Below are 21,283 nucleotides of genomic sequence, written 5' to 3' on the forward strand. Positions count from 1 at the left end.
ACCTTCGAAACTTCACAGAAGCTCTCGTGCGAAACTTGCAGGACTAGCACTCCTGAAAGAAAGGATATTGCGGAGGCATGGCTCAGCCACAGCCTGGGGGATGTTTCTAGAATGAAATTTGCAGTCTACAGCGGAGTGTGCGCTGATATGAAACTTCCTGGCAGATTAAAACTGTGTGCCGGACCGAGACTCGAACTCTGGACTTTTGCCTTTCACGGGCAAGTGCTCTACCAACTGAGCTACTCAAGCACGACTCACGCCCCTTTCTCACAGCCTTAATTCCGCCAGTACCTCGTCTCCTACCTTCGAAACTTCACAGAAGCTCTCGTGCGAAACTTGCAGGACTAGCACTCCTGAAAGAAAGGATATTGCGGAGGCATGGCTCAGCCACAGCCTGGGGGATGTTTCTAGAATGAAATTTGCAGTCTACAGCGGAGTGTGCGCTGATATGAAACTTCCTGGCAGATTAAAACTGTGTGCCGGACCGAGACTCGAACTCTGGACTTTTGCCTTTCACGGGCAAGTGCTCTACCAACTGAGCTACTCAAGCACGACTCACGCCCCGTTCTCACAGCCTTAATTCCGCCAGTACCTCGTCTCCTACCTTCGAAACTTCACAGAAGCTCTCGTGCGAAACTTGCAGGACTAGCACTCCTGAAAGAAAGGATATTGCGGAGGCATGGCTCAGCCACAGCCTGGGGGATGTTTCTAGAATGAAATTTGCAGTCTACAGCGGAGTGTGCGCTGATATGAAACTTCCTGGCAGATTAAAACTGTGTGCCGGACCGAGACTCGAACTCTGGACTTTTGCCTTTCATGGGCAAGTGCTCTACCAACTGAGCTACTCAAGCACGACTCACGCCCCGTTCTCACAGCCTTAATTCCGCCAGTACCTCGTCTCCTACCTTCGAAACTTCACAGAAGCTCTCGTGCGAAACTTGCAGGACTAGCACTCCTGAAAGAAAGGATATTGCGGAGGCATGGCTCAGCCACAGCCTGGGGGATGTTTCTAGAATGAAATTTGCAGTCTACAGCGGAGTGTGCGCTGATATGAAACTTCCTGGCAGATTAAAACTGTGTGCCGGACCGAGACTCGAACTCTGGACTTTTGCCTTTCACGGGCAAGTGCTCTACCAACTGAGCTACTCAAGCACGACTCACGCCCCTTTCTCACAGCCTTAATTCCGCCAGTACCTCGTCTCCTACCTTCGAAACTTCACAGAAGCTCTCGTGCGAAACTTGCAGGACTAGCACTCCTGAAAGAAAGGATATTGCGGAGGCATGGCTCAGCCACAGCCTGGGGGATGTTTCTAGAATGAAATTTGCAGTCTACAGCGGAGTGTGCGCTGATATGAAACTTCCTGGCAGATTAAAACTGTGTGCCGGACCGAGACTCGAACTCTGGACTTTTGCCTTTCACGGGCAAGTGCTCTACCAACTGAGCTACTCAAGCACGACTCACGCCCCGTTCTCACAGCCTTAATTCCGCCAGTACCTCGTCTCCTACCTTCGAAACTTCACAGAAGCTCTCGTGCGAAACTTGCAGGACTAGCACTCCTGAAAGAAAGGATATTGCGGAGGCATGGCTCAGCCACAGCCTGGGGGATGTTTCTAGAATGAAATTTGCAGTCTACAGCGGAGTGTGCGCTGATATGAAACTTCCTGGCAGATTAAAACTGTGTGCCGGACCGAGACTCGAACTCTGGACTTTTGCCTTTCACGGGCAAGTGCTCTACCAACTGAGCTACTCAAGCACGACTCACGCCCCGTTCTCACAGCCTTAATTCCGCCAGTACCTCGTCTCCTACCTTCGAAACTTCACAGAAGCTCTCGTGCGAAACTTGCAGGACTAGCACTCCTGAAAGAAAGGATATTGCGGAGGCATGGCTCAGCCACAGCCTGGGGGATGTTTCTAGAATGAAATTTGCAGTCTACAGCGGAGTGTGCGCTGATATGAAACTTCCTGGCAGATTAAAACTGTGTGCCGGACCGAGACTCGAACTCTGGACTTTTGCCTTTCACGGGCAAGTGCTCTACCAACTGAGCTACTCAAGCACGACTCACGCCCCTTTCTCACAGCCTTAATTCCGCCAGTACCTCGTCTCCTACCTTCGAAACTTCACAGAAGCTCTCGTGCGAAACTTGCAGGACTAGCACTCCTGAAAGAAAGGATATTGCGGAGGCATGGCTCAGCCACAGCCTGGGGGATGTTTCTAGAATGAAATTTGCAGTCTACAGCGGAGTGTGCGCTGATATGAAACTTCCTGGCAGATTAAAACTGTGTGCCGGACCGAGACTCGAACTCTGGACTTTTGCCTTTCACGGGCAAGTGCTCTACCAACTGAGCTACTCAAGCACGACTCACGCCCCGTTCTCACAGCCTTAATTCCGCCAGTACCTCGTCTCCTACCTTCGAAACTTCACAGAAGCTCTCGTGCGAAACTTGCAGGACTAGCACTCCTGAAAGAAAGGATATTGCGGAGGCATGGCTCAGCCACAGCCTGGGGGATGTTTCTAGAATGAAATTTGCAGTCTACAGCGGAGTGTGCGCTGATATGAAACTTCCTGGCAGATTAAAACTGTGTGCCGGACCGAGACTCGAACTCTGGACTTTTGCCTTTCACGGGCAAGTGCTCTACCAACTGAGCTACTCAAGCACGACTCACGCCCCGTTCTCACAGCCTTAATTCCGCCAGTACCTCGTCTCCTACCTTCGAAACTTCACAGAAGCTCTCGTGCGAAACTTGCAGGACTAGCACTCCTGAAAGAAAGGATATTGCGGAGGCATGGCTCAGCCACAGCCTGGGGGATGTTTCTAGAATGAAATTTGCAGTCTACAGCGGAGTGTGCGCTGATATGAAACTTCCTGGCAGATTAAAACTGTGTGCCGGACCGAGACTCGAACTCTGGACTTTTGCCTTTCACGGGCAAGTGCTCTACCAACTGAGCTACTCAAGCACGACTCACGCCCCTTTCTCACAGCCTTAATTCCGCCAGTACCTCGTCTCCTACCTTCGAAACTTCACAGAAGCTCTCGTGCGAAACTTGCAGGACTAGCACTCCTGAAAGAAAGGATATTGCGGAGGCATGGCTCAGCCACAGCCTGGGGGATGTTTCTAGAATGAAATTTGCAGTCTACAGCGGAGTGTGCGCTGATATGAAACTTCCTGGCAGATTAAAACTGTGTGCCGGACCGAGACTCGAACTCTGGACTTTTGCCTTTCACGGGCAAGTGCTCTACCAACTGAGCTACTCAAGCACGACTCACGCCCCGTTCTCACAGCCTTAATTCCGCCAGTACCTCGTCTCCTACCTTCGAAACTTCACAGAAGCTCTCGTGCGAAACTTGCAGGACTAGCACTCCTGAAAGAAAGGATATTGCGGAGGCATGGCTCAGCCACAGCCTGGGGGATGTTTCTAGAATGAAATTTGCAGTCTACAGCGGAGTGTGCGCTGATATGAAACTTCCTGGCAGATTAAAACTGTGTGCCGGACCGAGACTCGAACTCTGGACTTTTGCCTTTCACGGGCAAGTGCTCTACCAACTGAGCTACTCAAGCACGACTCACGCCCCGTTCTCACAGCCTTAATTCCGCCAGTACCTCGTCTCCTACCTTCGAAACTTCACAGAAGCTCTCGTGCGAAACTTGCAGGACTAGCACTCCTGAAAGAAAGGATATTGCGGAGGCATGGCTCAGCCACAGCCTGGGGGATGTTTCTAGAATGAAATTTGCAGTCTACAGCGGAGTGTGCGCTGATATGAAACTTCCTGGCAAATTAAAACTGTGTGCCGGACCGAGACTCGAACTCTGGACTTTTGCCTTTCACGGGCAAGTGCTCTACCAACTGAGCTACTCAAGCACGACTCACGCCCCGTTCTCACAGCCTTAATTCCGCCAGTACCTCGTCTCCTACCTTCGAAACTTCACAGAAGCTCTCGTGCGAAACTTGCAGGACTAGCACTCCTGAAAGAAAGGATATTGCGGAGGCATGGCTCAGCCACAGCCTGGGGGATGTTTCTAGAATGAAATTTGCAGTCTACAGCGGAGTGTGCGCTGATATGAAACTTCCTGGCAGATTAAAACTGTGTGCCGGACCGAGACTCGAACTCTGGACTTTTGCCTTTCACGGGCAAGTGCTCTACCAACTGAGCTACTCAAGCACGACTCACGCCCCGTTCTCACAGCCTTAATTCCGCCAGTACCTCGTCTCCTACCTTCGAAACTTCACAGAAGCTCTCGTGCGAAACTTGCAGGACTAGCACTCCTGAAAGAAAGGATATTGCGGAGGCATGGCTCAGCCACAGCCTGGGGGATGTTTCTAGAATGAAATTTGCAGTCTACAGCGGAGTGTGCGCTGATATGAAACTTCCTGGCAAATTAAAACTGTGTGCCGGACCGAGACTCGAACTCGGGATCTTTGCCTTTCGTGGGCAAGTGCTCTACCATTCTTCCAGGAGTGCTAGTACTGCAAGGTTCGCAGGAGAGCTTCTGTGAAGTTTGGAAGGTAGGAGACGAGGTACTGGCGGAATTGAGGCTGTGAGGACGCTCTGTGAGTCGTGCTTGGGTAGCTCAGTTGGTAGAGCACTTGCCCGCGAATGGCAAAGGTCCCGAGTTCGAGTCTCGGCCCGGCAGAAAGTTTCAATCTGCCAGGAAGTTTCATATTAGTTTGCGGCATTTTCTACAGGTCTTGTTGTTGTTAGACATGAGATTCCGTTTTATGCACCATTTCTAAATATTTCGCGTTCTGCACATTTAAGTGCCGTATAATATATTGAGTCTATGTGAAATATACACTGAGGTGGAAAAAGTTGTGGCATACCATCTAAGATCGTGTCGCAACTCCTTTTGGCCGGCTTACTCCAGCAACTCGACGTGGAATGAACTCAACAAGTCGTTGGAAGTCCTTTGCTGTAATTTAATAATAAAAAACATATTAAAATATACGTGCAACAGCAAATTACGGAACAATTTTAAAACGTCATTGAAAAAATGTTGTATCGAGCAACGACAGACAGCGACAACGGTTTATTAAAAAAAAATGGTTCAAATGGCTCTGAGCATTATGGGACTTAACTTCTGAGGTCATCAGTCCGCCAGAACTTTCACTACTTAAACCTAACTAACCCAAGAACATCACACACATCCATGCCCGAGGCAGGATTCGAACCTGCGACCGTAGCGGTCGCATGGTTCCAGACTGTAGCGCCTAGAACCGCTTGGCCACTCCGGCCGGCAATGGTTTATTCATAATTGACATATGTCCATATATAACGTCAGGACATGTACTGGTGAAGGCAATAAAGCCGAAATAAGCTTACATATTAAAACAAAAGATCATGCAACAAACGTTCTACCAATTCTCTGCATAATGTCATCGTAACTTTACGATGAGCACCAATGTTGGAAAATCTACAAGTAACTGCTCGTATGAATCACGTCGCATATTCATATCAGGATTGGTTAATTCATTGCCGCTGTCAGGTGGAAATGAACGTAACCTTCTTTCCTCATTCAACGACGCATGAGGATTGTGGGAACGTTCACCTCCGCTGTACGCATCCATGTCGATTTTGCTGGCGAACGAAGCAATGACATACGTAAGCGTTCTGTAACTTTATTATGGTCGTAATATTTCTCGGGTCTTCCACTGCGTGGTGCATGTCACAGACCAAACGGCAAAGCCATTTCTTTCCATTTTCCAAAGATTAGCCTCCGTTGGGACTCATTTCTTGAAGTGATTAAAAAATTTATCCCTAATTGCATCACATGTCTCAGCCGTTCGTTCCGTTTGATGCACCCATACGATAAGAAAAAGATGCTGTTGTGGGTGCTCGTAACTGCCATTATAATACAGATGTTTACAACAGCATCTCCTTTGTAGCAGAACAGAACAGGATCGCATGCCGTACCTGTGGTGTCACCGCCAGACACCACACTTGCTAGGTGGTAGCTTTAAATCGGCCGCGGTCCATTAGTACATGTCGGACCCGCGTGTCGCCACAATCAGTAATTGCAGACCTAGCGCCACCACACGGCAGGTCTAGAGAGGCGGACTAGCACTCGCCCCATTTTTACGACGACTTTGCTAGCGACTACACTGACGAAGCCTTTCTCTCATTTGCCGAGAGACAGACAGAATAGCCTTCAGCTAAGTCCATGACTACGACCTAGCAAGGCGCCATTAACCATATCTGGAGAGAGTCTCACTTGTATTAACAATAGCGATGTACCACAAGGATGAAGTAAAGTTAAGTATTATAGAAGCTACGTACTTTTCTTATTAGCATTCATTACGTATCCTGTTCCAGACTTCACGCCAGTCGGCGTGTGTGTACGCGTGCCTTTCGGTTACCCGTCACTGTGGACTGGCTGTCTTGTCAGCCCACTACAGTAGCATTCGCCAGTACCACAAGCAAAAGAACACAATCATACGCAGTATTTTCATGGAGTGATGCCTGCGCTGTTATAATGTGAGAGACCTCTTTCTGAAGACAGACATACTATGGGCAGGGAACATTATTTTCAACGTAGAATATGTTTCGAGATGAATGTAGCCGCATAGCTATATGTTAAAATCTTTGAATGCTTTGCAGGGTAGTTGACTTACACCTTCTAGAGCACGTTGGGTGACACGGGATACATGCGGACGTGCATTGTCCTGTTGGAACAGCAAGTTCCCTTGCCGGTCTAGGAATGGTAGAACGATGGGTTCGATGACGGTTTGGATGTACCGTGCACTATTCAGTGTCCCCTCGACGATCACCAGTGGTGTACGGCCAGTGTAGGAGATCGCTCCCCACACCATGATGCCGGGTGTTGGCTCTGTGTGCCTCTGTCGTATGCAGTCCTGATTGTGGCGCTCACCTGCACGGCGCCAAACACGCATACGACCATCATTGGCACCAAGGCAGAAGCGACTCTCATCGCTGAAGACGACACGTCTCCATTCGTCCCTCCATTCACGCCTGTCGCGACACCACTGGAGGCGGGCTGCACGATGTTGGGGCGTGAGCGGAAGACGGCCTAACGGTGTGCGGGACCGTAGCCCAGCTTCATGGAGACGGTAGCGAATGGTCCTCGCCGATACCCCAGGAGCAACAGTGTCCCTAATTTGCTGGGAAGTGGCGGTGCGGTCCCCTACGGCACTGCGTAGGATCCTACGGTCTTGGCGTGCATACGTGCGTCGCTGCGGTCCGGTCCCAGGTCGACGGGCACGTGCACCTTCCGCCGACCACTCGCGACAACATCGATGTACTGTGGAGACCTCACGCCCCACGTGTTGAGCAATTCGGCGGTACGTCCACCCGGCCTCCCGCATGCCCACTATACGCCCTCGCTCAAAGTCCGTCAACTGCACATACGGTTCATGTCCACGCTGCCGCGGCATGCTACCAGTGTTAAAGACTGCGATGGAGCTCCGTATGCCACGGCAAACTGGCTGACACAGACGGCGGCGGTGCACAAATGCTGCGCAGCTAGCGCCATTCGACGGCCAACACCGCGGTTCCTGGTGTGTCCGCTGTGCCGTGCGTGTGATCATTGCTCGTACAGCCCTCTCGCAGTGTCCGGAGCAAGTATGGTGGGTCTGACACACCGGTGTCAATGTGTTCTTTTTTCCATTTCCAGGAGTGTATATTGGCTGTATCTTATTTACCGTTAGATCGGTATATCGATGCCGAAACGGCAATGTCAAGTGCAGATATTTTAATTATATATATTTTTTCGTAATTTTCGGTAAATATTTGAAATTGTTCTCTTGAAATTTCATCACGTGCAGCCTTTCTCTTTGACTATATGAAACAAATAAAGGTGGCACAAAGAAGTCCGATTACCCTATGGGCTGGCGGTTTGAATAGGATAACAATGCGAAGAAATAGCACACTAGTTGCGGCGCTACCAACGGAAAATACATGTTTAACTGTATCACGCAATTTTGACATTACAAGTGCTAGATCGCTGGCGTTTGCAGTAACGAAAAAAAAAAATAAATAGGGAAGTCGACATGAACTGTTCTGGACAAATCCGATATGTGACGAAACTTATCGACGTACACATCGGACACCTTTTATTGTCCCACTTACATGCAGTTACCATTGTTAGCAAAGTGGTTATCGCCAAGCGTGAGCGTCTATCGTTTTCCTTTCAGTTCTTGCTCTAAGGGGGATAAGGAGGCTGCTAGCTTGTAGATGTACAGAATACCTAATAATGAGTCAACAAATATATAGCTCTAAAACCGGCACTATATTAACAATGTGCAGCCAATATTTTTATAGACCAGTACTTCGATACTTTTTCCGTCAATATATCAATAATTTTTCGATATCTCGAGGACGTCTCCTAATATTTCTTCAAATATCGATATATCGGATTTATAAAGTTAAAAAAATAAAATAAAATCAGCAGTGCTAGTTTAAAGCCACATCGGATCAGTCTGATTTAGTTTTTTCGCGATTTGCATAAACTGGTTATGGCAATAATCTGTAGCGCACCTTTTAAAAGGACAGTGCCAGTTCCATTCTCCAGTCGTATTTTTTGAACTAAACAATAAGGTCGATGGGACGTTAAATTCAAAATTACTTAATTTGATATTGTGAGTGCGTGTTTCCGCTAAGAATTTTGCAACGCGTTGCCCGGAAAGGTTGACTAAGCCCGCCCGGCATTCCTCACTGTCCGTAATAACGCCAGCCCTGACAAGGGGTTTAGCTATCTGGCCTACGGACGAGATCTGCGTCGATAACCAACCACGCGTGCCCCATCCATCACGCGGTTATCGTTAAGGCTGCATGTTATCGCGGCAGTCGAGGTAGAGACCCGGCAGATTTCGTTATTTGTGTACACTGAAAAACAACAATGACGTGAAACGTACTTTACAGAATGCTATCTTTCACACTCACTCTCACACACACACACAAACACACACACACACACACACACACACACAAAGGCGCACGTGCGTATGCTCTCACATGCACACACAGACAACATGTATAAATCTATTGTTTCACAAACGTCCTAACATAGGAAAGAGATAGTATTGACAGATAGTAAGCACACAGAATAATACGCAAGCCACCGACTCATTTCGTGTAAGATATTGATGGTCATTAAGAAAAGGTGCGAATCACTGTGACCTCTACACACAGTTGTGATTTTAAGAGAACAGAACCGAGTGCCTAACTACCACCGCCACAGCAACCTGCGCAGTTGGAGGATACGTCTCACGACGCTGCGCGCAATGTTTCCATACAGTTCATAATGTACGACTCTTTCTCGACGTTGATCTTGTACGAAGTCACAAGTGTAGTCCGAATGATGCGGATTTTGTCTTCTTATTTAAATGAGGCTCAAATTTTTGGAATGATTAGTTGGTACGGGGTTACAAAATGGTTCAAATGGTTCTAAGCACTGTGGGACTTAACGTCTGAGGTCATCAGTCCGCTACACTTAGAAAGACTTCAACCTAACTAACCTAAGGACATCAGACACATCCATGCCCGAGACAGGATTCGAACCTGCGATCGTAGCGGCCTTGAGGTTCCGGACTGAAGCACCTAGAACCGCTCGGCCACAGCGGCCGGCACGGGGTTCTATTACGATTATAGGGTTCATTAAGTCACTGTTCTCGACATCAGAGAAGGCAATTAAAACATGCTACAGTATGCATACACTCCCGAAAGAGGAGATGTCGCGAATGTGAGATTGAATTTTGAAGTATTAGGCAGTGAAATACTGACGTAGGCAACTACACGTAATTACCAGCTGTACGTAGATATAAAAAAAAACATTACAAAATCGTTACGAGTCACTGACAGAGGAAAACAAAAACTGATATCTGCTCAGAGAGCGAGATTCTTCAAGGACAAGGGCTGAGTTACGTGATGCAATTAGGGATAAATTTTTTACTCGCTTTAGCCGGCCGGAGTGGCCGAGCGGTTCTAGGCGCTGCAGTCTGGAACCGCGCGACCGCTACGGTCGCAGGTTCGAATCCTGCCTCGGGCATGGATGTGTGTGATGTCCTTAGGTTAGTTAGGTTTAAGTCGTTCTAAGTTCTAGGGGACTGATGACCACAGCAGTTAAGTCCCATAGTGCTCAGAGCCATTTTTACTCGCTTTAAGAAACAAGTCCTACCGGAAGCTAATCTTCGGAGAAACACATGTATACAGGACTGCAGTTGGAGGAATCTTACCAAAAGGACCGAGGCGATTGCGCTCCATGCAAACAGAAGTGAAGGCGACGTCTGGGCCGCCAGCAATACAAACCCGCGTGCCTCGCGCCCTTGGATGTACAGGTGCAGCCAATCTCGGGCGTGACGTGTTCAGCAGCGGACTATTTCAAACATTGGCGAAGCTGCCATATCCGACAGACTCGGCCACAGGTGTTCGTCAGCAAGGCTTCGACCCAACGCAACCCCTTCGCGAAGTTGTCTCCCACACTTGTTCTTCCTTTTTCCGTAGTTTACTCTGATTGCTTTGTCCGTGGTGCAACATCTATCCAAAGCGGATTTACCGTTGGAAGCTCATGGCTTCCGCTGTGTCTTTTCACTGATGCTTCGGTCTTATGCCAAACAAATTTCTCCAGAAACACATTGCGGTGATAATTTCATGTTTGGTTGTCATGTGCTTTTGGAAAGGGTAAAGGTTCTAGCAACAGGCCAGATAACGTCTATGTTTGCTATCTGTCTTTTCTTACTATCTTACGCTTGACGCTGATAGGGAGCTCGGACCGACAGTTTAAAACGTGGCGTCGGTCGCTCGCGCCATCTGATGTCAGTAGCTTCCGACGCCCGCAGTCAGTAGGTTTATGCGTGATGACGAAGGCGGAGACAGCTGTCAAAAACCTTGAGAGTATAGACACATCAACAGGAGTTTTGCATTAGCCCTTTATTCCGATATTCATGGCACAGTAAACCAAATTTGGCTCTGAGGCATGCATATAAATTCATCTATAATGCGTGCACATTTGTGTAACCACAAAATCGATTGATCAAATTTTAGAGGGGAAAGAGAAACAGACATGGGAGCCTTATTTAGACTTTTCGGCAACAAAAGAGATGAAAACTGAAGTCAACTGGCGACCGAGACTTCTGGAAAAATACAATCAATTTGGACGCAACTTGTCCCTTAGAATCTATTTTGTTCCTAATGCCTAGACCTTTTCTCTCCCAGTTGTGGATTTGCCAGTGATGAACAAGGAGAAAGGTTCCATCCGGATATTTCTGTAACGGAACAAAGAATCGAATCGAGCAATGCTTGTAGATTACTTCGGGGTTTTTACAGTACTTCTCCAGAACGCACTCACAAGAGGCAACCGAGAAGATATACAGCCATAAAGCCACCACATGATTCTCTTCAGACACAACAAACTGCCAAGTATTTTTCAATTAATTTAGAACTCTTAGAATGTATCTGTCAGTGAAAAAAAGTCAAATGGACTTTCACTGTTGCTGGCATATGTAATTAAAATGTGTCGTCTTCTCTTGATCCGTTAAAATAAAATACATCCACCTACTATTAATCGCATAAACTAAAGCTAATAATACTTTATTTGTCATATTCGTTTTTATCAACACAAAATTAGTGGGTTTTGACTCATGAATTGAAGGAAACTCGAAAAAAGTTTGGCATTGTAATCAGTGCAACAGAAGTTAAAGAGCTGTTGTGGCTTGGCGATGTAGAAAATATGATTGACGACAAGTGACCAAAAATAATTTCGTAATGGACTGAAGTGAGGAGGAAGAGAGGACGCGCACCAAGAACCTGGAAGGAAGATGTCTGTAGGCCAATGGTGACTGGAGGTTTCCAGGGCGAAGAACAGCGAGAAGTGTAAGAAGGGAAACGGGAAGCGCCGCCACCATAGATAACACATGCGATGTGCATGTATGAAAGACAACATATTACAGTATTGTAACTAATACTTTCTCTATTTATTAATTACAACGAATTTTATTCTGTAATTCATTGACGTGTTACAAATTTTTTTTTTTTTTTGCTATTGTCTTCGCTGTTGTTGAGTTTTCATTAGCTCTATGTTTTCAGCCTGGTGTATTTGAGATGTGTTCATACGCACAACTCTAGTTAAACACATGGATACGAAACGCAGTTGTCTAGAAAAAAAAAGAAAGGTTCAAATGGCTCTAAGCGCTATGGGACTTAACATCCCATAGACTTAGAACTACTTAAGCTAAGGACATCACACACATCCATGTCCGAGGCAGGATTCGAACCTGCGACCGTAGCAGCAGCGCGGTTCCGGACTGAAGCGCCTAGAACCGCTCGACCACAGCGGCCGGCACAGTTGCTTATCAATAACTGGCAAGAGCATGCAACACATATGTCTTAAGTGGATTGTCATCATTGTCAGCAGACCAGTGGTAAATTAGAAATTTTATAGCTTTCGTTAATAATTTCCAATTCAGACCGTCTCTAGATCAGGGCTCCCTGCCTGAAACTCACAAATTTGCGCTTCTCCATCGTCCTGGAAGCTTTCTGCCCCGGGAACACACTGTATGCCAGAGAATGGTTTAGGTGAAGCCGGTTGATTGTTTCCAGAATTAGTCTCTCCATCTGAGATTAGGGCAAAATGAAAAAGAGAGAATAATAGTGACAGAGATTTGCGTGTGTATGATAAACCGTTTTCCTCGAAAATTTCTCTCCTTCCTACCTCCTCTGTGTTACCACAGATGACGTGTCACTGATCTCATTTGTACTAAGATTGCAATACACGCGAGATGGCTATTTGCTTCCACCGCACTGAGTGCAATGCATAAGTCCTAACAAATGTTCACCAACCTGCAGCTGTTGTACCCTGCGCAGAAAACAGCACGTAGGTCGTGAATCCGTTATCTTGACGCTGTAATAAACTCTTAGCGAGGAACTGATATTGTATAAGCAATTAGATCTTCAATTAATTTGTTTATACGGGATGCTACTCACTTTTTTTAGTATCAGGACACGAGGAACTGCGCCATATCAATCCACTTTATGATTCACAAATAACCTGCATTCTTCACACTTCCATAGAAAATAAACAAAATTAATGAATAGCGTATTTGCGTAGTTACAGTCAAATTGTTATCAGTTACATGTCCAGGTAACCATAGATTTCTAATTAAGTCCTTAACCGATACCGATCAAGGCAAAGAAAATGCCCGTCCTTCGAGACTGCCGAACTAGTTTTGATCTTACAGCCGAACCACTTCGCCCGCCATCCAAGTTAGGCGCGATCCAAAGATTTCCCAATTGCTTCGTCTGCCTTTTCTTTTAGCTGCTGCTTACTATTTTGCTGGCAATAATTTGAAATAGTAGAATGATAGCCTGCTATCGGCATATGCTTTTACATGAAGTGCAAGTAAATTCTCTGTTTAGTTTTTCTAATATTAATAACAGAAGATTATCATTTTCGCACGCAACTTCCGAACGCAGCAGCCAGTCAAGGAGGAGGACCATAATTTAGGCGGTCTTTCTCATTATACCCGTACCGAACAAACCATCTGTCATCGGTACCTCACACCACATGATGTCATCTTGCCACAGCTGCCTTCTCAGCTGCTCTAAGAAGAGCTTCTTGTAGCTCAATAGGACGGCTGTAAAACCAGAAATATTGCAAGGTGTGCGCTGAATAACTCCTCACAGGAAACTTCCTGGCAGATAAAAATTGTGTGCTCGACCGAGACTCAAATTCGGGACCTTTGCCTTTCGCGGGCAAGTGCTCTACCATCTGAGCTACCGAAGCACGACTCATGCCCGGTCCTCACAGCTTTAGTTCTGCCAGTATCTCGTCTCCTACCTTCCAAACTTCGCAGGAGAGGTTCTGTAAAGTTTGGAAGGTAGGAGACGAGATACTGGCAGAAGTAAAGCTGTGAGGACCGGGCGTGAGTCGTGCTTCGGTAGCTCAGATGGTAGAGCACTTGCCCGCGAAAGACAAAGGTCCCGAGTTCGAGTCTCGGTCGGGCACACAGTTTTAATCTGCCAGGAAGTTTCATATCAGCGTACACTCCGCTGCAGAGTGAAAATCTCATTCTGGAAACTCCTCATAGATTTAACCTGTGTGACGAACTAGAATTCCACCACAGAATGTTCTTTTCCTAGTGCTAAGCTCTTAGATATACGTTGACCAGTCAGAATACTGTGACCACCGACCTACTGTCGATATAACCCGTCCAGGCATGGGGAAGACGCGCTACCTGTTTGAGTTTGACAGAGGGCAGATTGTGTTGGCCCGGAGGCTTAGCAGAAGCATTTCGGAAACTGCACGACTTGTCGGGTGTCCGAGGAGTGCTGTGGTGGGTGTCTCAAACACGTGGCGGAACAGTGAAGCCACGTTCAGGCGTCGTGGGTTTGGGCGGCCACCCCTCGTTTCAGATGTCGGACGTCGCAGGCTGGGCAGGCTGGTAAAACAGGACAGGCGGCAAACTGTGGTGGAACTGACGTCAGACAGTAATGCTGAGCAGAGTACAGTTGTGTCTTAACACACAGTGCACCGAACACCCCTAACGACGGGGCTCTGCAGCCGACGACCCATGCATGTGCCAACGTTAACACCACAGCATCGACAACTACGGCTGAAATGGTCACGTGTCCATCTGCATTGGACGTTGGCGCAGTGACAGAGCGTTGCATGGTGTGAGTAATCCCGATACGTTCTTCATCGTGCCGATGGGAGGGCGCGAGTACTTCGTCTTCCAGGGGAACAGCTCCTTGAAACCTGTACAGCTGGACAGAGACAACTGGCTGCGGCCCCATCATGCTCTGCAGAACATTGGCTTGGACATAGTGGAGCTCGTGCAAGGCGCCATGACGGCCACGAAGTATAACACTGGTTGCAGACCATGTACTCCCCTTCGTGACGATCATTGGCAGCGATATTTTGCAACAAGATTCCCAGCAAGGCCAGGAGCGTGATGGAGTGGTTCGAGGAACAAAGTGGCGAGTTCAAATTTTGATGCGCTGGTCCCCCAACGCGATCGAACACATCTGGAAAGTGGCTGAACACGGCGTCAGAGTTCATCGCCCCCCTCCTCGGCATTTACGGGAATCATGTGAGTTGTGTGTGTGTGCAGGTATAGTGGCCATTCCCTCGAGCGACCTCATTGCTTGCACGTCACGACGCCGCTGTTATCCGTGCCAAAGGTGGACATACCGGCTATCATGTAGGTGGTCATAGTGTTCTGGCTGATCGATGTTTGTCAGCGGCTGTACTGTGCCTCTTTCGCGTAAAGGCAAATAAGTGCAGCTTAGCACGTATTCGTGTTATCTCAGTGTCAGTTCAAATTGAGGCGCAGGTTTTGGGCTGAGTGGACATTGACTGGGGCATGTGTGGGTGTGAACTGACAGAGAATACCCTTCTTTGCTAAACAGTGAATCGTAACGTACGAGTACACAAGCAAATCAGAACGTTGATGCTTAATAACACAAGAAGTAAATACACACCACTGCTGATACCAGAAGTAAAACAATATTTTTCCGCAGATAAAAATATAATAATTGTTAACTGAAATGGGCGACTACAACAAGTACGTAACGTCTTATAAAACCGATGCATCTATTATTTAGGTAAAATAATTTTACTTGGCCCAGATCAACTATGCAAGTGGCTTCCGTACAAAAATGACAACTTGCTTAAGTCTGTGATTAGCTTTGGAAGTGAGCAGAGAAACAACTAAATTACTGTGATATCTACAATCTAGTACTATCAGCCATCACCATCTGACAGACCAGGCAACACAACTACACAAAACTGACTACGACAAGGACCATAAGAAAAGCAGTACAGTACACAGTAATTTATCACTGTTATACAATGTTGTAAATATGGTCACACCATGATTACAAGGTGGTCAATTGATCGTGACCGGGCCAAATATCTCGCGAAATAAGCGTCAAACGAAAAAAACTACAAAGAACGAAACTTGTCTAGCTTGGTTGGCCCGCTTTATTGCGGTGCCATAGGTCAAACGGATATCAACTGCGTTTTTTTAAAATAGGAACCCCCATTTTTTATTACATATTCGTGTAGTACGTATATAAACATGAACGTTTTAGTTGGACACTCAGCCAGCCAGTCTAACCCTGCGTACGTCTCTGGACACATCGCCTCTCGTTAGACAGCTTACTCACTTTCTTGTTCTGCGTACGAGTGGACGTGGTTGTTAGGTCTTCTTGTGACTCCGTTGTTTCGATCTCGTTGTTGCCCGTTCTGCCCTTCGTTGGTCGTGTCCGTCCTCTCCCGTTGTGTTGTTGTTCGCGGGCCGCTCCGTGGGTCCCGCCGCGCTTTCAGTCGCTTCAACCCGGCGGCCGTTCCGGTCGCTGTTACAACACGAGCCACCTCTCTTCCCACCATATCCCACACGTGGTCGACTGAAGACAAGTCCGGAGGTCGTGCTCCGGAGGTAGGTTTCTGCACGTCTTGCAGAGCACGTTGAGCCTCTAGTGCAGCGTATGGCCGAGCATCATCATGCTGTAATAACACATCACCTTCCTGCTGTAGGAACGGAAAAAGGAACTGATCTAAAAACGTCCTGCGTGTACCGATCGCTGGTAAGCATCCCCTCTAAGAACAGCAAAGGTGAACGAGAGTTACAGCCTGTTGCGCCCCAGGGGTCTAGGTGGACGGTGTAACACGATCCAACGCTGCTCTGCGACGTGTTCAGCACAAACCTTGTGTGCGGCCTGTGCGCCTCTGATGAAAACAGTCTACAAGACAGCTCTCACAAGTTCTACGTGGTACGCGCTAACGACCATCGCTTGCCTGTAGACAGAATTTGCTTTCGTCGGTAACGAACACGGCGCGCCATTCCATCTTCCAAGCGAGACTCTGACGGCATCAGCCGAATCGTGAACGTCGATGCACCCCAGGGGTGGACGGGCTAGAGGTGTGCGTGCCTGCTAATAACGGGTTCGCAACAGTTCCTGCTGACACGTCTTACGTGTGCCGCGGCAGCTGTGCGCTCTGCCTCTGCTGCCCTTGCAGTACTACGACCCTGGCGGGTATGTGTGCCGCGTGGACGTCCAGAACGTCGCCCACGTACAGGGTTATTACAAATGACTGAAGCGATTTCACAGCTCTACAATAACTTTATTATTTGAGATATTTTCACAATGCTTTGCCCACACATACAAAAACTCAGAAAGTTTTTTTAGGCATTCACAAATGTTCGATATGTGCCCCTTTAGTGATTCGGCACACATCAAGCCGATAATAAAGTTCCTCCCACACTCGGCGCAGCATGTCCCCATCAATGACTTCGAAAGCATCGTTGATGCGAGCTCGCAGTTCTGGCACGTTTCTTGGTAGAGGAGGTTTAAACACTGAATCTTTCACATAACCCCACAGAAAGAAATCGCATAGGGTTAAGTCGGGAGAGCGTGGAGGCCATGACATGAATTGCTGATCATGATCTCCACCACGACCGATCCATCGGTTTTCCAATCTCCTGTTTAAGAAATGCCGAACATCGTGATGGAAGTGCGGTGGAGCACCATCCTGTTGAAAGATGAAGTCGGCGCTGTCGGTCTCCAGTTGTGGCATGAGCCAATTTTCCAGCATGTCCAGATACACGTGTCTTGTAACGTTTTTTTCGCAGAAGAAAAAGGGGCCGTAAACTTTAAACTGTGAGATTGCACAAAACACGTTAACCTTTGGTGAATTGCGAATTTGCTGCACGAATGCGTGAGGATTCTCTACCGCCCAGATTCGCACATTGTGTGTGTTCACTTCACCATTAACAAAAAATGTTGCTTCATCACTGAAAACAAGTTTCGCACTGAACGCATCCTCTTCCATGAGCTGTTGCAACCGCGCCGAAAATTCAAAGCGTTTGACTTTGTCATCGGGTGTCAGGGCTTGTAGCAATTGTAAACGGTAAGGCTTCTGCTTTAGCCTTTTCCGTAAGATCTTCCGAACCGTCGGCTGTGGTACGTTTAGCTCCGTGCTTGCTTTATTCGCCGACTTCCGCGGGCTACGCGTGAAACTTGCCCGCACGCGTTCAACCGTTTCTTCGCTCACTGCAGGCAGACCCGTTGATTTCCCCTTACAGAGGCATCCAGAAGCTTTAAACTGCACATACCATCGCCGAATGGAGTTAGCAGTTGGTGGATCTTTGTTGAACTTCGTCCTGAACTGTCGTTGTACTGTTATGACCGACTGATGTGAGTGCATTCCAAGCACGACATAGGCTTTCTCGGCTCCTGTCGCCATTTTGTCTCACTGCGCTCTCGAGCGCTCTGGCGGCAGAAACCTGAAGTGCGGCTTCAGCCGAACAAAACTTTATGAGTTTTTCTACGTATCTGTAGTGTGTCGTGACCATACGTCAATGAATGGAGCTACAGTGAATTTATGAAATCGCTTCAATCATTTGTAATAGCCTTGTGTGTGAGAATGTTCACGTGACCAGAGGTACCGGCACCGTTGCGCAACTAACGCAGCACGTCCGACTTGTGTGGCGATTCTCCGTTCCCGCTGCTCGGAAGGCCACAGTTTGACCCCTCTCAAACTCGCTCAGTTTGCTGTAGCAAGCACAAGAGCGACTCCGCGGCACGGTTGCCTACTCGCCTCACACGTTTGCACCACACTGGGCCTCCTGGCTTGTACCATTCCCTGTGGAAGAGTAGACACAGATGGCGCTCTGGTAGGCATGCCTCTATCTATCCGTTGGCGGACGACATTGACACCATTGTCGGTACTTCTACCTTCTCCAAGACGGCATAGGCCGTCATCGGATCAAAATCGACATCTCTCTTTCCAAGTGTGCTACTTTTTTCCGGCAATATATATTAAAGATACTTAAAACGAACTTTTATTGCCCCCGGTGGTCGTCAGATAGGCATCCATATAACAGGGATCGCGTGAAAGTTTTAACTGTGTAGTAATGTACATAAACGGAGACTTAAACGGAAGAAAACTTAATTCTTTGAAAGAAAAAAAGAGGGCAGGCTTCCAGCAGGTGGCACTTCCACTGTATCAGCGTGATGCGAGGTCGATGGAGCGGCCTTGACCAGTTCTTCGGAGTTTCCTTCCGTGCAAACGCAGCGGCGGGCGTTGATGGCTATCTCCCGCTATGAGCTCGGTGACCCACAAAGACACGAGCACGCCACGCAGGCTCCGTCCACTTCCCGCGTGCACGGCCTCTCCACTCTCCTCTCCTACCCTGTAACTCTTGTCTGTACCTCCGCCTCTTTCTTTTCTTCCACTACTTCCCTGCAGCTTTTGTATTGATCCACGTCCAGAATTTCCGTCACCGCTCGCTCACTCCTAGTTACCCAACGGGAAATTGCGTCTGTAATTGGCAGGCCAGCCACCGTAGCCGAGGTTTCTGACGCGCGGTACGGCGGTGGTATTCAGGCCGAAAGTATCCGGTTTTAGTAGGGTGGAAGGAAGTTTTGATGGTCATTGGCAGCAAAGAAAGGGGAAGTGGTGGTGAACATCATCTCCATTCGTTCCTGTAATGTCCCTGTATCGATCCCAGAAACGTCCGCAGTCTACGACGAACGTAGGACGTGCGACAAGTTGATGGGAATGCATCAGTCCCACTGGCTGCCTGATTGGTGTTCTTAGACAGGCGTGAGTGCTGCGCTCCCCTGCCTCTTTTGCTATCATCTTGTGTGACATCTAGCTGGGCAGTACAAGCACACGTCTCTGTCACTCACACTGCACAGATCCTGACTTGACACGCCACCAGGACCGTACTAACCTAAGCAATGTGTGTACCTCCGTTGTTCTCAACGCTCATTGCCAGAGTATGGGAGGAATTTTTACTTCATCATCATCCCCAACTGTTTGACATACAATTGTGGACAAAGACCGCCTATGGATTTTTGCATGCGTCACTATCTTCAACTTTACGCAATGACATTGTTCGAGGATGTTTTCCAATGCCCACTTTCCACATCGTCTCGGTGTTCTCCCATCTGTTGAAGCCCACCAGAGAACATCCTTGATCCACTTACCTTCATTTCTTTACAGTCGTTATTACATCTTCTACTCTGATCTGTGCTCTTTTGTCTCTTTTCGTTTTAATTGTCCTGTCTGTCCCATAAATTACAAACATGTTGGTAAATTTCCATCCCACTGCCATAAATTGAAAATGGCTTACACCACGACAATGAAATTTCCGTTTCAGAGACATCGGAAATATTCGTCTTTTTTAAGCAAATCAGGCCATTTATTCGTGTGCTTTTTCCTTTACCCTGCATTGAGTGCTGAAGTCCAACCTCTCTAAATACAAAAGCACGTTAACTGCTTCTGTAACTTGATCGTTAGTTTGTCATACTTTCGTGTTGCTGCTACCTTAACGTAGTTATATTATAGCCTATTTTGGTGCCTACCGTCAAAGTGGCTTTCCATCCATTGTGGAAATGTAGCTGTCAATGGCAAACAGTATGATGTCACGAGCGTGACGACACTATAACATACTCTGCCATAGAAACTTACATCTTACGGTTTGGAGATGACATTTATCTGCTATATACACGTCTATTGAAAATGGTGTTACGACCGTGCCTTCCTCTGGTCTCTTAATCTATTGGAAGTACCTGAATCTGTGATTGTAGCGAGCCCATGTGGCCGAGCGGTTCTAGACGCTTCAGTCGGGAACCGCGCTGCTGCTACGGTCGCAGGTTCGAATCCGGCCTCGGACATGGATGTGTGTGATATCCTTAGGTTAGTTAGGTTTAAGTAGTTCTAAGTTCTAGGCGACTGTTGACCTCAGATGTTAAGTCCCATAGTGCTTAGAGCCATTTGAACCATTTTTTAAAATCTGATTGTACATCTACACATGCGACTGAGAACAGGACGAAAACTCTCCTGTGTGTTTTCCACAGCACAACTGTAGACTCTGCTTAATATGATACGTGTACAAGAAGCGGCTACATGGGGTGTTGCGGTCGAACAGCGGAGGGGTGCGCACCACTGGTTTCAAATGGCTCTGAGCAGTATGGGACTTAACATCTGATGTCATCAGTCCCCTAGAACTTAGAACTACTTAAACCTAACTAACTCTAAGGACACCACACACATCCATGCCCGAGGCAGGATTCGAACCTGCGACCGTAGCGTCGCGCGGTTCCAGACTGAAGCGTCTAGAACCGCTCGGCCACTCCGGCAGGTTCACTGGTTTCTGCCAGCTACCCGAGCCTGGCCAGAAGAGGAGCTGCGAAGCTCTGCTCCAACTGTGTCGTGGCGCAAAGCGAGTTGTCGTGCGTCGTTCTTACGACACAGCAAAACTGTCGGGTCCTCACGCCACAGCATGGGCAGAAACGGCCAGAAGAAGAAGGCAGACACTGAGA

The 21,283-nt window shown here is 47.8% G+C and overlaps 1 protein-coding gene and 1 non-coding gene across 4 annotated transcripts in view; both read left to right on the top strand.

The window, feature by feature from the left end:
• The window catches only part of LOC126164560 (calcium-binding protein E63-1), a 671,194-nt gene that overhangs the window by 452,325 nt on the left and 197,586 nt on the right, over window positions 1-21,283 (top strand). The window lies entirely within an intron of this gene.
• On the top strand, window positions 4,560-4,634 carry Trnas-cga (transfer RNA serine (anticodon CGA)). Its single transcript has one exon. It is a non-coding gene; the product is annotated as a tRNA-Ser (tRNA).

Source organism: Schistocerca cancellata, chromosome 1 (genome assembly GCF_023864275.1).
Source record: "Schistocerca cancellata isolate TAMUIC-IGC-003103 chromosome 1, iqSchCanc2.1, whole genome shotgun sequence".
Lineage (NCBI taxonomy): Eukaryota > Metazoa > Arthropoda > Insecta > Orthoptera > Acrididae > Schistocerca > Schistocerca cancellata.